Consider the following 16,816-nt stretch of genomic DNA (forward strand, 5'->3'; position numbering starts at 1 on the left):
ATTGTGCCCTTGTTGCCAAGAAGGCTAATGGCATTTTGGACTATATAAGTAGGGGCATTGCCAGCAGATCGAGGGACATGATCATCTTCCTCTGTTCGACATTGGTGAAGCATCATCTGGAGTACTGTATCCACTTTTGGGCCCCACACTACAAGAAGGATGTGGAAAATTGGAGAGAGTCCAGCAGAGGGCAACAAAAATAATTAGGGGGCTTGAGCACGACTTATGAGGAGAGGGAACTGGGATTGTTTAGTCTGCAGAAGAGAAGAATGAGTGGGGATTTGATAGCTGCTTTCAACTACCTGAAAGGGGGTTCTAAAGAGGATGAAGCTCGGCTGTTCTCAGTGGTAGCAGATGACAGAACAAGGAGTAATGGTCTCAAGTTGCAGCGTGGGAGGTTTAGGTTGGATATTAGGAAAAGCTTTTTCACTAGGAGGGTGGTGAAGCACTGGAATGGGTTACCTAGGAAGGTGGTGGAATCTCCTTTCTTAGAGGTTTTTAAGGTCATGCTTGACAAAGACCTGGCTGGGATGATTCAGTTGGGGATTGGTCCTGCTTTGAGCAGGGGGTTGGACTAGATGACCTCCTGAGGGTCCCTTCCAACCCTGATATTCTATGATTCATCCTGTCATACAGGATGTGCCATCTCTGCAAATTCCAAAATAATATCTCCAATCAAAGCTCATGTTATGGACAAAATTATGTAATAGTTTAAAAAGCTATTCACCAGTTGCTCATGTGGGACATATACAGCAAAACAGAAATTCTTCCTTCAGAAGAACATAACCAATATACACCAGTAGGTGTGCAGCATTCAATGTATCAGTAGATTCATCAGTCTGAATGGAATAGTTCAAGTTCTGCTGAACACTTTGGATGAGCTGCTCTTTTACATCGGTGGCCATATCTGCAATACGACATGACAGTGTCTCATTGGAAAGCAGGATCACTGTGCTGCTGCCTTCTCTCCCTGCATCACTGAGCACACATTCTTTGTGGTGGGAAGGAATAGTTTCTCATCTGTGTTGTGTGGTTTGCCAATTTGCAAAAAAACAAAGATAAGAAGCTTCAGTAGCTTTCATATTAACAGTGCTACATTCTTCAACAATCTTTTTTTGCTCTGTTAACTCATTCAACTTCCTCTGAAAAAAGACAACAGATATAGATAAGGTAGGATGGCCTGTTTCCTGATGCTGGCATCACTTACAGGATCCTATGACTGTGAAATTGACCAAAATGGAATTTGTTAGGGCCCTACTGATAGCCAAAAGACAGGCAACTGACACCTCTCCTGGTGCATGCCTGCACCTCCCCAGGGAGGCACACCCAATAGTTTGAGAACATTTGGTCTATGCCATGCCAAGGATCCTAGACCATTTTGATAGGAGACATATTTCAACCAATCTCTACCCTTATTCTACAGTTAATTTTCATGCAACAGTTTCATTGGTTGTATGAGGGAGACTGTGGCGATGGTGGATTACTTGGTCCAGTTTGCCATGTAACAAAATATACCGGTATGTCAAAAAACACATAACCCTACCACCACAACACACCCCTCTTATGTACCTCACACAAATCAACACAAAATCTCCCAGCACAACCCCCCTGGACATAACTCAGCACAAATATCCCAGCTGAACACCACAACCAGCACACACAAGAACCCCAAACACCTCACCATAGAAACACCCCTCATTCAGCATGCACACAAGTCAACACAAAATCTCCCAATACAATACACATACTCGTCCACTCTCACTCATACTACTATAAATCTGTAAACTCGATCATCACTAGTAACAAAGTAAAGATCTTCAGAGGTTAACCAGGAATACATTATCTCTCTCTCTGGCATTAAAATAGTTGGAAGTTTCATTTGTTTGGTGTAGAAATTATGTGAAAGTTGCAGGGCTTTCCTCTCAGTATCTGGAAATCCTATTGTTTTCTCTTTGTGCTACAGAAAGCTGGTGATAAATACAATTATTAAGAGTGGTACCTGTGCCTTTGTGTACTGACATGGCCACCCTTGCCTTATACCATGGGATACAGATATTACAAGTAATACTAATGCATGCAGCAACTTACAAGCATTTTTATAGAGTCTAAACACATCCTCACAAATCTAACACACATCTTGAACAATACTAGCATACAGGTGAGGTGGTCTGGTTTCCAGCTATGAATTTGTTAGTGCTCAGCTGACACCTACAGCCTTGGCAAGAGCTAGCATATCATGTACCAGCATCACACAGGTTATAGTAGTTATACAGGAGACAAACAAAACATTTGAATAGGTGGAATTTTAAAAGTCAATTTAAAATGTTCACAAAGCGTGAAATTTTCACTTCAGCAAACAGCTTGTTGGAAATTCACATTAATTATTTGACATTTGTTATTCAGAATTAATTATTGCTTTAAAAAAATACAGCTGAGGAAGAGATACTCTATCATGTGACTTAAGGGATGAATCATAAATAACAAACAAACAAGAAATAGAAGCAGCAAAGAATCCTGTGGCACCTTATAGACTAACAGACGTTTTGCAGCATGAGCTTTCGTGGGTGAATACCCACTTCTTCAGATGCAAGTAGTGGAAATTTCCAGGGGCGGGTTTATATAGGCAAGCAAGAAGCAAGCTAGAGATAACGAGGTTAGTTCAATCAGGAAGGATGAGGCCCTGTTCTAGCAGTTGAGTGAAAACCAAGGGAGGAGAAACTGGTTCTGTAGTTGGCAAGCCATTCACAGTCTTTGTTTAATCCTGAGCTGATGGTGTCAAATTTGCAGATGAACTGGAGCTCAGCAGTTTCTCTTTGAAGTCTGGTCCTGAAGTTTTTTTGCTGCAGGATGGCCACCTTAAGATCTGCTATTGTGTGGCCAGGGAGGTTAAAGTGTTCTCCTACAGGTTTTTGTATATTGCCATTCCTAATATCTGATTTGTGTCCATTTATCCTTTTCCTTAGAGACTGTCCAGTTTGGCCGATGTACATAGCAGAGGGGCATTGCTGGCATATGATGGCATATATTACATTGGTGGACATGCAGGTGAATGAACCGGTGATGGTGTGGCTGATCTGGTTAGGTCCTGTGATGGTGTCGCTGGTGTAGATATGTGGGCAGAGTTGGCATCGAGGTTTGTTGCATGGATTGGTTCCTGAGCTAGAGTTACTATGGTGCGGTGTGCAGTTACTGGTGAGAATATGCTTCAGGTTGGCAGGTTGTCTGTGGTCGAGGACTGGCCTGCCACCCAAGGCCTGTGAAAGTGTGGGGTCATTGTCCAGGATGGGTTGTAGATCCCTGATGTTGTGCTGGATGGGGTTTTAGCTGGGGACTGTATGTGATGGCCAGTGGAGTCCTGTTGGTTTCTTTCTTGGGTTTGTCTTGCAGTAGGAGGCTTCTGGGTACACGTCTGGCTCTGTTGATCTGTTTCCTTATTTCCTCGTGCGGGTACTGTAGTTTTGAGAATGCTTGGTGGAGATTTTGTAGGTGTTGGTCTCTGTCTGTGGGGTTAGAGCAGATGCGGTTGTACCTCAATGCTTGGCTGTAGACAATGGATCTTGTGGTGTGCCCGGGATGGAAGCTGGAGGCATGAAGGTAGGCATAGCGGTCAGTAGGTTTTCGGTATAGGGTGGTGTTAATGTGACCATCAATTATTTGCACCATAGTGTCTAGGAAGTGGACCTCCTGTGTAGATTGGTCCAGGCTGAGGTTGATGGTGGGGTGGAAGCTGTTGAAATCATGGTGGAATTTTTCCAGAGTCTCTTTCCCATGGGTCCAGATGATGAAGATGTCATCAATGTAGCGTAGGTAGAGAAGGGGTGTGAGTGGACGGGAGCTGAGGAAGCGTTGTTCCAGGTCAGCCATAAAAATATTGGCATATTGTGGGGCCATGCGGGTGCCCATAGCGGTGCCACTGATCTGGAGATATATATTGTCATCAAATTTGAAATAGTTGTGTGTGAGGATAAAGGCACAGAGCTCAGCAACCAGTTGTGCTGTGGCATCATCAGGGATACTGTTCCTGACAGCTTGTATTCCATCAGCGTGTGGGATGTTTGTGTAGAGAACCTCTACATCCATGGTGGCCAGGATGGTGTTTTCTGGAAGGTCACCAATGCATTGTAGTTTCCTCAGGAAATCAGTGGTGTCACGGAGATAGCTGGGAGTGCTGGTGGCATAGGGTCTGAGTAGAGAGTCCACATATCCAGACAGTCCTTCAGTGAGAGTTCCAATGCCCGAGATGATGGGGCATCCAGGATTTCCAGGTTTGTGGATTTTGGGCAGTAGATAGAATAGCCCTGGTCGGGGCTCTAAGGATATGTTGATTTGTTCCAGTGTTAGTGTAGGGAGTGTCCTGAGTAGATGGTGCAGTTTCTTAGTGTATTCCTCAGTGGGATCTGAGGGAAGTGGCCTGTAGAATTTGGTGTTGGAGAGTTGTCTGGCGGCCTCCTTTTGGTAGTCAGACCTCTTCATGATGACAACAGCACCTCCTTTATCAGCCTCTTTGATTATAATGTCAGGATGGTTTCTGAGGCTATGGATGGCATTGCGTTCTGCACGACTTAGGTTATGAGGCAAGCGATGTTGTTTTTCCACAATTTCTGCCTGTGCACGTCGCCGGAAGCATTCAATGTATAGGTCCAGACTGTCATTTCGACCCTCAGAAGGAGTCCATGTGGAGTTCTTCTTTTTGTGCTGTTGGTGGGAGGGTAACTGTGTATCAGTGCGCTGTTCAGTGTTGTCCTGAAAGTATTCTTTGAGTCGGAGACGGCGAAAGTAGGCTTCCAGATCGCCGCAGAACTGTATCATGTTGGTGGGGGTGGCAGGGCAGAAAGAGAGTCCCCGAGATAGGACAGACTGTTCTTCTGGGCTGAGTGTGTGGTTGGATAGATTGACGATATTGCTGGGTGGGTTAGGGGTACCACGGTTGTGGCCCCATGTAGCAGGTAGGAGTTTAGACAGCTTACAGTCCTTTTTCCTTTGTAGAGAGGTGAAGTGAGTAATGTAGATCTCCTGTCTTATTTTAGTGAAGTCCGTTTGTATGGAAGTTTGGTTATTGATGAGGGTCTCCAGGTTGGAAAGCTCTTTTTTGATGTTTTCCTGTTTGCTGTATAGGATGCTGATCAGGTGGTTCCTCAGTTTCTTTGACAGAGTAAGGCATAATCTCTCACTGTGGTCTGTGTAGTATGTAGATAGCAGTGGATTTTTTACCTTTAGTCCATTAGGTATGATGTCCATCCGTTTACATTTGGAAAGGAAGATGATATCCGTCTGTATTTGTGCAAGTTTCTTCATGAGGTTGATGGATTTCCACTCCATACGGCTAAATGCAGTGCCTTGCATGGTGTCAAGTATCAGAGGGGTAGCCGTGTTAGTCTGGTTCTGTAGAAGCAGCAAAGAATCCTGTGGCACCTTATAGACTAACAGACGTTTTGCAGCATGAGCTTTCGTGGGTGAATACCCACTTCTTCGGATGCAAGTAGTGGAAATTTCCAGGGGCAGGAGCTCCAGTTCATCTGCAAATTTGACACCATCAGCTCAGGATTAAACAAAGACTGTGAATGGCTTGCCAACTACAGAACCAGTTTCTCCTCCCTTGGTTTTCACTCAACTGCTAGAACAGGGCCTCATCCTCCCTGATTGAACTAACCTCGTTATCTCTAGCTTGCTTCTTGCTTGCCTATATATACCTGCCCCTGGAAATTTCCACTACTTGCATCCAAAGAAGTGGGTATTCACCCACGAAAGCTCATGCTACAAAACGTCTGTTAGTCTATAAGGTGCCACAGGATTCTTTGCTGCTTCTACAGAACCAGACTAACACGGCTACCCCTCTGATACTAAACAAGAAATAGTTAGCTAGTTAAAGCAAACAGTTCATGTCCCCCACACAAGGTGAAATTTGTTCACTAAACTATTCAACAAATACTTATGCATAATGAATACATTTGTGGAAATATGATTTAGTTCATGAATGATTTGCAGACAGAAAAAAGGCTAATTCTAGCACCAATTATATGCACCCAAAAAGGAAAAATAGTATGAAGAATATCTTTAAGAAGGTTTCCTTACTGTTTGTTGTTTGTTCGTTCATTCCCTCACATCAGTTATAAAGAACGTTAGGGTTTCTGAGCTGAGTCTGTGTCTGGGTTTGGCATTTTCACTTTAATTCTAAGTGTTACTGGCTATCCATATCCTATTGCTTTAATGTTTTTATTTTTAGTGAATTTATGGCTCACAAAAGTTGCCAGATTGAGCTTCAGGGCTATCAAAGACAGATATTTATCCACAGCAGCGTAAGTTTCCCTACAGCATCCTGTACTTGAGAACTCAGCACAATAGATGGGATAATTTAGTTTTCATGTCCACTTGATTCTTGGCATCTTTGCATGCTGAGACTGCAGTTTCCCTGAAATTCTATCTGCGGGTATGGTTTGTCCTCCCTCTTCCCCCAAGCCCTCAATAGAAGAGGCCAGAGGCTCCATCCCAAACCTACGGATTTCAGGGGATCCACAAGAAGCAAGGGATGACCTTTGCCTCTGCTCTGCCACTCAGCCCTTGCCTCCCCTGGGATCACTGCAGCCTTTGGCCAGCATGAGTGCTACAGGAGCCATGCTGTTGGGGCTCCCACAAGAAGCCCCTTCAAGAATGTTGGGGAGGGAAGTCCAGAAGGTGGATAGGAAAGAATAGAAGTTAATGCAGATTTTGTCTGCAGTGGTCCCCGATTGGTTTGCTGTTAAAGTGGCACCTCTTCTCTGATTGGGGAGGGGAGAAATCCACACATCTCCAGTGTGTAATCTGGCTATACACAGGAATCTGTGGAGGATGGCTCAGGTAACACAAGGGAGCTAAGAGTAAATACAATGGGATGTAATACTACCTTCTCGGCAAATATTACTCAATTAACACATCATTAGGAGACAGGGCTCAGAGAATACAGGCCAGAGGCTGTTGGAAGTCACAGGACTGCTACTCTGAAATTATTTCAGTCCCTTTGAGCACTGCTGTTAACTCAGGGGTGGGCAAACTTTTTGGGCCGAGGGCCACATCTGGGTGGGGAAATTGTATGCAGGGCCGGGGCGGGGGTTGGGGTGCAGGAGGGAGTATGGGATGTGGGAGGGGGTGTGCTGGAAGGGGCTCAGGGCAAGGGATTGGGGCACAGGAGGGGTGCAGGACATATGAGGGAGCTCGGAAGGGGGTTGGCGTGCAGGAGGGGTGCTGAGTGCGAGAGGGGGCTCAGGCCAGGGGGTTGGGGTGCAGGAGGGGTGAGAGGTGCAGGCAGAGGGCTTAGGCCAGGGAGTTGGGGGGCGGGGTGCAGGAGGGGTTCGGGCTCCGGCCCGTGCCACTTACCTAAAGCGGCTCTGGGGTGGCAGCGGTGCGCACTCCCTGCACGCCTGCCCTGGCCCCACGCTGCGCCGTTCCGGAAAGCGCTGTGGCCCCTGGGCGAAGGGGGGGTGGAGGGCTCCAAATGCGCTGCCCTTGCCGCGCCTCCAGGTACCTCCCCCAAAGCTCCCATTGGCCATGGTTCCCTGTTCCCAACCAATGGGAGCTGCGGGAGGCAGTGCCTGGCGGCAAGAGCAACACATGGAGCCCTCTGCCCCCCCGCCCCTGGGGGGCTGCAGAGAAGTGGTGCCGGCTGCTTCTGAGACCAGTGTGGGGCCTGCAGCACCACTGGGGGCAATCCCACGGGCCGGATCCAAAGCCCTGAGGGGCCGGATCCGGCCCGTGGGCCGTGGTTTGCCCACCCCTGTGTTAACCCCTACTTATGCTCCACTGAATACAGCATTGGGCTCTGATGGAGGATGGGAAGGTTTTGCTGTAGCATCTATCTGCTAGTGGATAAAATATGAGCCCTGGAGATGGTTGCAATATTGGAGGAAAATCAAATTGAAAATGAAATTAGAGTAGCACTAAAAGCACACTATGCCAGCCACAGTTTCATTTGTTGAGAGATCTGATTCAGCCAGCTACTTGGGGTATTTCTAGTGTAATCAAACTCAGAATGGCTCATCAGCAAGTCCGTGTTTGAAATATTAACGTACTGTATTCACAATACAGTCTGTCTGTCATCTGTTCAGCTCTCAGGCCTAGAGCTAAAATAAAGTGGGAACATTGTATCTCTTATTAATGAACTAAAACCAAGCAGACACCAGGTTTTAGGACACAAGCAGAAATATAATATGAAAAAGAGGCATCAAATTACTGATTTCCTCTTTGATTTCTTTCCTACTCTTAAGCAGAGACACAAAGTGTGTGTGTGTGTGTGTGTGTGTGTGTGTGTGCGCGTAGGCATGTGTTGGGGGAAATTAACTAGCCGAGAATAGAGATAACTGTAATTTTGGGCCATATCCCCAACGTGGGGTGTCAAGCTTTTTTCTGGGGGCATACAATTGTCTAAATAATCTATGCTTTCATTTAAAGGAGAACCTTAACCTTAATGGAAATAGCATTATTTAGTATATGTTACAGCTTTTCCAATAATAAGCTAATGTATCACTTATACATTTTGGCATATTTTAAATTGTGAAATCATCATATTTTTATGTACTGAATGTAAATATCTTTTACATTCAGGAGACACTCTAGCTGCCTATAAAGGGCCCTGCTGCACACATACAAATCATAGCCTTTTTCAAACTCTGCATTTTTGTTTGATTGTGTGAGGGAGCAGACAAACTGCTGTCCAGCACAGCAATGGGTTAAAGAAGGAACCTTTGGGTTCAGCGAGCCCTGCCCTGCTACACCTGCAGGCAATGCCAGGCCTGGAGGGGGAGAAAAGAAGGGAGCCTGGCTCAGTTAGGGGCTGACTAGGGAGGAGCTCTCTGTCTGCCTGCCCCAAGGGACGGATCAGCGACCTGCCAGCCAGCACAGCCACTTAAGACAAGTAAGGACTCCCCTGCCAGGGGGAGGCTGCAAATAAGCCCCAGCACTTGAGGCAACTGGCCTAGCGGGGCCGTGTCCCAAACTGAAGAGACCTGTAGGAAGTAGCCCAGGGAAGCGGGTCTTGACTTGTCTCCGCTGGGAGGGAGACATCATCTCCCCTGTTTAGGGGTTGATTTACAGAATAGACAGGACATAGACAGCATCAGTGTTAAGTTTCCCTACAGCATCCTGTACTTGAGAACTCAGCACAATAGCTGCGCAATTAAATATTACCCACACACACAGCCCACAAGACAATGTGTTTTAGTGTGACTTAAAATTACATGAACTAGAGAAGCATTGTATTATTTTAAAAGAATTTTGTATAGAGAGACACACAAGAGCACTGATCCTAGGTTCTAGGCACCTTTGGCAATATGGACAATCAACCATAGCAAAATTCAGGCCTGACAATACTTCCCTCCCCACACAAATCACACTTTTCCATTGACCTGTAGATGCTTCAGTAATGTAAGGGTTTAATATGACCCTGCTCCTTACTTCCTCAAATTCCAGATAAATAGGTGGGTAGAGCAGCATGTCCTGAAATCAACAAACTCAGGCTAATTCAGGCCATTGAGGAGGGGGAGAGGGAAGCTTGAAGTCATTTCCTGGACAACACAACGCTGGCTGCTTTTTCTTTTTTATACCAAAAAGAGTCTTCAAATCATGTTGGTCTTCTGCCCACAACTGCAGCAATATGATATGGGGAGATGTATAATTTCGGACAGGGCCCAAGTCATTGAGGCTTTACAGCTCAAAACCTACATCTTAAACTTCACCTGTGGGGTGGGGGAAATAGGCAGAACTGCAGATCCTGTAGCACAAGTTTTCCTTGGAAAACAACACACTGCTTAATTAGTAGGCTCCCACATCCTGCACCACCCAGATGACTGAAATCCTTATCATTAAAGTACCCCAAGATTGAAGTTTTCATTTCAACTATGCAGTTACTAAAGCTGGTTGGGAATTTTCCACCTCAATGATTTTTCAGTGGAAAATCCAGTTTCTGCAAAATCTGACTGAGGCATGTGGTGTATCAGAGGAGCTGTAGGCCGGCCAATGAGCCTGGCATATATCGGAGAATGGGGGCAAGAGGCATCCAAACTACAACTCCCACGAGGCACCACAGACAGATGCTGTTTAATGTCAGACTGACTCATTACAATTCATTTTCGATTCCAAACAGAAATGCTTCCATTTCAAGTATGTCAAAACATTTCATTTCAATCAAAAAAATCTCAAAATAAAACATTTAAACATTTCTGAAATCAATATTTTTCATCCTGAGAAATGTTGACATATCAGAATTTGCTCTGGAACAGAAATTCCAATTTTCATTCAGCTTTGCAACAACTTTTCTTCAAAACATGACAAATAGAGAAATCAAATTGGATAGTGAGCAGAAAATTCTCTGTTATAATACTTTGTGCTTATAGTCTACTTTTCATCTACAAGAAGTTTTACAAAGCTGGCTAAGTATCATGAGCCCCATTTTACAGAGGAGCAATCCAACACCTAGAGGTTAATGAGTTGCCCAAGACCATGTAGAAAATAATTGGCAGAATTAGGGTTAAAACTCAAAAGTTCGGTCTCTCAGAATCCAATATAATATTCTTCTCTAGACTCAGACTTTAAGGTCAGAAGGAACCATTATGATCATCTAGTCTGACCTCCTGCACAATGCAGGCCACAGAATCTCACCCATCCACTCCTGTAGCAAACCCTTAGCCTATGTTTGAGTTATTGAAGTCCTCAAGCTGCAGAGAATCCTCCAGCAGGTGACCCGTGCTCCATGCTGCAGAGGAAGGCAAAAAACTCCCAGGGCCTGTGCCAATCTGCCCTGGAGGAAAATTCCTTCCCAATCCCAAATATGGCGATCAGTTAAACCCTGAGCATGTGGGCAAGACTCACTAGCCAGACACCCAGGAAAGAATTCTCTGTAGTAACTCAGATCCCACCCCATCTAACATCCCATCACAGACCACTGGGCATACTTACCTGCTGATAATCAAATATCAAGTGCCAAATGAATTGCCAAAATTAGGCTATCCCATCATACCATCCTCTCCATAAACATATCTGGCTTTAAGACTAAGCTTGATAAGTCTTTTGCCTCCACTACTCCTCTTGGAAGGCTGTTCCAGAACTTCACTCCTCTAATGGTTAGAAACCTTCGTCTAATTTCAAGTCTAAACTTCCTAGTGTCCAGTTTATATCCATTTGTTCTTGTGTCCACATTGGTACTAAGCTTAAATAATTTCTCTCCCTCCCTAATATTAATCCCTCTGATATATTTATCAAGAGCAATCATATCCCCCCTCAGCCTTCTTTTGGTTAGGCTAAACAAGCCAAGCTCTTTGAGTCTCCTTTCATAAGATAGGTTTTCCATTCCTCAGATCATCCTAGTAGCCCTTCTCTGTACCTGTTCCAGTTTGAATTCATCCTTCTTAAACATGTGAGACCAGAACTGCACACAGTATTCCAGATGAGGTCTCACCAGTGCCTTGTATAACGGTACTAACACCTCCTTATCTTTACTGGAAATACCTCACCTGATGCATCCTAAAACTGCATTAGCTTTTTTAACGGCCATATCACATGGGCAGCTCATAGTCATCCTATTATCAACCAATACTACAAGGTCCTTCTCCTCCTCTGTTACTTCCAACTCATGTGTCCCCAATTTATAACTAAAATTCTTGTTGTTAATCCCTAAATGCATGACCTTGCACTTTTCACTATTAAATTTCATCCTATTACTATTACTCCAGCTTACAAGGTCATCCAGATCTTCCTGTATGATATCCCAGTCCTTCTCTGTGTTAGCAATACCTCCTAGCTTTGGGTCATCTGCAAACTTTATTAGCACATTCCCACTTTTTGTGCCAAGGTCAGTAATAAAGAGATTAAATAAGATTGGTCCCAAAACTCATCCCTGAGGAACTCCACTAGTAACCTCCTTCCAGCCTGACAGTTCACCTTTCAGTACGACCCATTGAAATTTCCCCTTTAACCAGTTCCTTATCCACCTTTCAATTTTCATATTGATCCCCATCTTTTCCAATTTAACTAATAATTCCCCATGTGGAACCGTATCAAATGCCTTACTGAAATCAAGGTAAATTAGATCCACTGCGTTTCCTTTGTCTAAAAAAATCTGTTACCTTCTCAAAGAAGGAGATCAGGTTGGTTTGGCACGATCTATCTTTTGTAAAACCATGTTGTATTTTGTCCCAATTACCATTGACCTCAATGTCCTTAACTACTTTCTCCTTCAAATTTTTTTCCAAGACCTTACAAACTACAGATGTCAAACTAACAGGCCTATAGTTACTCGGATCACTTTTTTTCCCTTTCTTAAAAATAGGAACTATGTTAGCAATTCTCCAGTTGTACGGTACAACCCCCGAGTTTACAGATTATTAAAAATTCTTGCTAATGGGCTTGCAATTTCATGTGCCAGTTCCTTTAATATTCTTGGATGAAGATTATCTGGGCCCTCCGATTTTGTCCCATTAAATTGTTTGAGTTTGGCTTCTACCTCGGATGTGGTAATATCTACCTCCATATCCTCATTCCCATTTGTCATCCTACCATTATCCCTAAGCACCTCATTAGCCTCATTAAAGACTGAGGCAAAGTATTTGTTTAGATATTGGGCCATGCCTAGATTACCCTTAATCTCCATTCCAGCCTCAGTGTTTAGCGGTCCCACTTCTTCTTTCTTTGTTTTCTTCTTATTTATATGGCTATAGAACCTTTTACTATTGGTTTTAATTCCCTTTGCAAGGTCCAACTCTACATGGCTTTTGGCCTTTCTCACTTAATCCCTACATGTTCTGACCTCAATAAGGTAGCTTTCCTTGCTAATCCCTCCTATCTTCCACTCTTTGTAGGCTTTCTGCTTTTTCTTAATCACCTCTCTGAGATGCTTGCTCATCCAGCTTGGTCTACAACTCCTGCCTATGATTTTTTTCCCCTTTCTTGGGATGCAGGCTTCTGATAGTTTCTGCAACTTTGACTTGAAGTAATTCCAGGCCTCCTCCGCCTTTAGATCCACAAGTTCTTCAGTCCAATCCACTTCCCTAACTAATTTCCTTAATTCTTTAAAGTTAGCCCTTTTGAAGTCAAAAACCCTAGTCCCAGATCTATTTTTGTTTATCCTTCCATCTAGTTTGAACTGAATTAGCTCATGATCACTCGAACCAAGGTTGTCCCCAACAATGATTTCTTCTATGAGGTCCTCACTACTCACCAAAACCAAATCTAAAATGGCATCCCCTCTTGTTGGTTCTTCAACTACTTGGTAAAGAAATCCATCAGCTATCACATCCAGAAAAATCTGAGCCCTATTATTACTACTAGCACTTGTCCTCCAGTCTATATCTGGAAAGTTAAAGTCTCCCATAATCACACAATTCCCATTAGTGTTTACTTCATTAAAAACATTAAAGAGGTCTCTATCCATATCCAAATCAGATCCCGGCGGTCTGTAGCAAACCCCAAGCACTATCTCAGGGAAGGCTCTAGTAGCTTTCTTTCCCAATGTGATTTTTGCCCAGACAGACTCTGTCTTATCTATTCCATCACTTCTTATTTCTTTACAGTTAACCTCATCAATGATATACAATGCTACTCCACCACCTTTGCCTTTATTTCTGTCTTTCCTAAACAGCACGTAGCCTTCAATACCTGTACTCCAGTCATGACTACTATTCCACCATGTTTCTGTTATCCCTATAATATCCGGTTTCACTTCCTGCACCAGTAGCTCTAGTTCCTCCATTTTGTTTCTTAGGCTCCTCGCATTAGTGTACAAACATCTTAATTTTTGCTGTTTGGCTTCACTGACACTTACCCGATTAGGCACAGAGATTCTACCACCAGTATCACCAATTAGACTGGTATCTACACTACCCTTCCTCCTTATGTCCATTCTTCTGCCCACAGTTGTATCCTCTCTTACTTTGTTTTCTTTCCTCTCAATGTTAAATTCTGGCATGGAGATTATCTGGACATCTCCCAACCATCTCCCCCAAATTCCTAATTTAAAGCTCTCTTAATCAGTTGTGCCAGCCTCCTTACTCAGGTGAAGTCCATCCCAAGAGAACAGTCCTCTGTCCATGAATGCTTCCCAGTGGCCGTACATCCCAAAGCCCTCCTTATAGCACCACTGCCTGAGCCATCTGTTGATCACCATAATCTTGTCACACCTTTGTTGACCTTCTCGAGGAACAGGCAGAATCCCACTGAAGATCACCTGAGCCTCAATTTCCTTGAGCGTCTTCCCGAGACTGGCATAGTCTCCCTTGATACATTCCAGCGAGAATCTAGCCGTATCGTTCGTTCCCACATGAAGGACAATCAGCGGATTCTTTCCCACTCCTTTTCCTCTCTCTCTACTTCAACATAACTTAGTAAAGAGCAATATTTAGGCACCTACTTGCTTTTCAACTACGTAATTCAAGAATACACTCTTGGGTGCTCCTAAAATGGGCTCTTTACTCATTACAGATTTTTATCCGTTTAAATCTAAAAGTCATCTGAACTTAAATCAGAAAAGAAATTTACAATAAAATTCAATTGTGTTTTTCTTTACTTCAAGTCTATTAAAAGAAAACAAAAAAATCAAATACTTAAACACTGGTAAATAGAAAAGGAATCCCTTGAGAATATGCAGTTTTGGTTGCAAATTTGTACTTATTCTCTGACAGCTCAGGTCTTACAAAAATAAGGTTTAAATATCGATAGAAGTAAGAAAAAATAATCCCTTGACAAAGAACATGACTGTTTTGAGATGGGTCTTATTTCACCAGACCAAAGACTGCCGCAAGCTTCCTTTTGATATAATATGTTTAATGTACATTTCTATTTCCAGTCTCACTATTAATCTTTAAGTGGCATTAAAAAGGTGGCTATTTCTATTTAGGGGGTTGAGGTCAAAACTTTTTTTTAAAAAAGGGCAGGGGAAGAACAGCCATCCAGTATGTAGAAGAGTATCAGAACATCTGAATGCCTACTGAGAGCACATGAATGCACTATGGCAGGGGTAAGCAACCTTTTGGAAGTAGTATGCCAAGTCTTCATTTATTCACTCTAAGGTTTCGCGTGCCGGTAATACATTTTAACATTTTTAGAAGGGCTCTTTCTATAAGTCTATAATATATAACTAAACTATTGTTGTATATAACGTAAATAAGGTTTTTTAAATGTTTAAGCAGCTTCATTTAAAATTAAATAAAAATGCAGAGCCCTCTAGACCGGTGGCCAGGACCCAGGCAGTGTGAGTGCCACTGAAAATCAGCTCGCGCCATAGGTTGCCTACCCCTGCACTATGGCAAAGCAGGGTCACAAAAGAAGAACTACAAACACGAAGTGAGTATTCACCCACAAAAGCTCATCTCCAATACGTCTGTTAGTCTATAAGGTGCCACAGGACTCTTTGCTGCTTTTACAGATCCAGACTAACAAGGCTACCCCTCCGATACACTACAAACACGAAGAGTTATGTAATCACAATCCCTCTGTTATTTTTGCATGAAAATTTCATTGAGTTGAAAACTGGGTCAGAGTGTCTCTCTCCAGGAATAAGGCATATTATTCTCTCCGCGCCATCCCAATCAAAAGTTCAGTCTGCCTCATATCAAATGATTAAGTTGTTACAGTGAGAAAACCACCCTAAGTGAGGGATTAATTTTGCACTGAACCTTTAACGAAAAACAAAGAGACTCTCTGATAGTGTAGATAGGGAATACTTACTGAACTGATAAAATATTGATTTGGTCTGTGCTTTTGGTAATCTTTAGCTTCAAAGACTCTGCCTCAGTGCTATCAGGGCCACAGTGTTGGACTGAAAAGCTTGAAGCATTAAGACTTGATCATCATTTAAAGAAAAAGACAATGTATGTATGAGCAGGGAACTTGATACTCAACACTGCAGAGTCACTGGAGTGCAACAGTTTTTTTTTTTAATATCGCTAAACTTCTAGTAAACAATGTGATCAGGTGCCTGGATGGATCACTGATAACGCCTCACTCAAGACAGGCTTCAAGACAGACTATCCCCAGAACTGGTGGTTTATTCTATACTTACATTAACCAAGCCAAAACATTTTCTGCAATACCAGACTAGTTAATAAGAAGCTAAACACGGTCCCCTTTAACATTCCACCTCATGGCGCCCATCTAGGCAACCAAGAACCGAGTCTAATATAGTGAGATGTTATGGAAAACTTAATTCACCATACTTGAGGTTCACCAATCCCAAAGGACCAGACACTTATCTCCAGGTCAGTATGAGTCTCAGACCTTACCCAATAATCACACTGATGCCAATCCTATAGTAACTAAAACTAAAGAGATGATAATAAAAGGAAAAAGAAAGAAGAGAGTTACAAATGGTTAAAAGATCAATATACATACAAATGTGTAAAGTCTTTAGGTCAGTTTCATAGCAGAGATAGTGAGACTGGTGATTTGTAAAAGTCTTTCTGGAATCAATTTAAAGGGATATAGTCCAATAGACAGTCCAGGCATAGAGTCTGTTCAAATTCTTCCATGAGAATTCCAGGGTAAACCAGGGTAAACCTGGAGACCTCAGTTTTATGGCTTCGACCTTCCCTGTTAAACTTGAAGAAGGCCTGAGATGAGAAGATCAGGCCAGAGGCTTTCCTTTATAACTCTCTAGGGGCTGACAAGCCTCCTCATAGCATTTGTCACAATAGGGCTTTCTCCCCAGAAAGAATAGGCAAATACAGATCTTTGAAGCTAATCTTCTATTTCCTATGCATACTCAGAAAGCAATTAGTTAAGCTGACGACAACATAGATATTATTAGTGTACTGCAATATCTCTCACATCTTTGATCTTAAGGTTAACTGGACATAGTCAC

Source organism: Mauremys mutica, chromosome 3 (assembly GCF_020497125.1).
Source record: "Mauremys mutica isolate MM-2020 ecotype Southern chromosome 3, ASM2049712v1, whole genome shotgun sequence".
NCBI lineage: Eukaryota > Metazoa > Chordata > Testudines > Geoemydidae > Mauremys > Mauremys mutica.